Here is a 1474-nt window from a genome sequence, read left to right on the forward strand (position 1 = left end):
CCCGTTTTGCAAAGAGCAGATTGTTTTCTTATTATTGACTCTTTAGAATTCTTTATATACTTGGGATGCAAATTCCTTATCAGATGTATGCTATTTGTAAAGATTTTCTCCCAGACTGTGGTTTGCCCTCACGTATTCTTGTAGCAATGACTTTTGAAGAGCAGTTCTTAATTTTGATGAAGTTCAATTAACTGATTGTTTTCGTTTATGGATCATGCTCTTGGCATTACACCTGAGAACTCTTTGCCCAACCCAAAGTCACAAAAATTTCTCTTGTTTTCCTCTGGAAGTTTTATAGAATCATAGCAGCTACCTTATGAGGTTGCTATATTAAATTGGGCAACGTGTAAAAGCCCTTAGCGCTCCACTCTGTGCCAGCACAGAATTAACCCTCAGTAAACAGAGCCTACGATGGACATTTGGCTAGGTGATATTTGTAAGAACGGCCCTCACACCTACCACGCATTTCCTCTGCCCAGATCTGTGTCCTGTCATCACAGAATGACCAGACAGCAGAGCCGCAAAGCCGCTGCAGATATCCTTGTCCAATCTGATCCTAGATCCGATGGAGGTACCGGGACACATGAAGAGAAGCCATAAGGACTACAGGTCATGGGAAGAGCCAGACTTGGTAGGTTCTTCCCACTGCAACTCCATGTTATTTCCAGGAAACCTTGATGTCTAACCCAAGCCGTGATGGGGCTCTGGGGACTAAGGGTCTGTTTATTGAGCAACTACTGTGTGCCAGGACATTGGCTACAGCAGCGAATGAGACAGCCGATCGCAGAGACTAGCAGAAGAAAGCAATGAACAAATAATTACATAATTAATTAAGGAAAAGGGTAGGGTGTGTGTGTGTGTGTGTGTGTGTGTGTGTGTGTTGTGGGGTTTGTCCACTAACAACTTCCTTGCCCTTCCTCCGCCTCCCTCTCTGTGCCAGGTGTCTCGGGCCCCTCCAGTCTAGGGGTGGGGTAGGGTGCGCAGACACAGGGGCCCACGTGATCTCAGCCTGAAAGCAAGGTGGAAAGGTCCCGGGGGACGTGGGGGCTGTGCTTTGGAGGGCTCTGAGTCAGGGGTTATCGTGGTCCCCTCATTCGTTGGCGAAATCTGCATGCGGCCCCTGCACTCTACGTCGGGGTCAGGCAGCGGCAGGAAGGAAACCAATAACGAAGAAGATTTCGGCCGGAGCTTTAGTCTCGGAGGTGCCGCGGTGGGGGCAGGGCGGGCCGTCCCGTATTTGCGGCAACCGCCCCTCCCCCCCCTCGCCCGAGCTCCGCAAAAAGGTCACCGCGCTAGCGCCGAGCTCGCCCTCCGCCGGGTCCGCAGCACGCGCGCCCCCGCGAGCGAGCGAGCGCGCGCCCCGCGCCCCGCGCCCCCGCGCCCCCGCGCCCTCCGCACAGGACGCCCCCTGGCGGGAGCCCTCGGCCACGCAGACCACGCGAGCAGGGGAGGGGGCGGGGGCGCCGCGCACGCG

The sequence above is a fragment of the Lynx rufus genome, unplaced genomic scaffold (assembly GCF_022079265.1).
Source record: "Lynx rufus isolate CCGP_SWC_20201006 ecotype Redwood Valley unplaced genomic scaffold, mLynRuf1.p SCAF_7, whole genome shotgun sequence".
Lineage (NCBI taxonomy): Eukaryota > Metazoa > Chordata > Mammalia > Carnivora > Felidae > Lynx > Lynx rufus.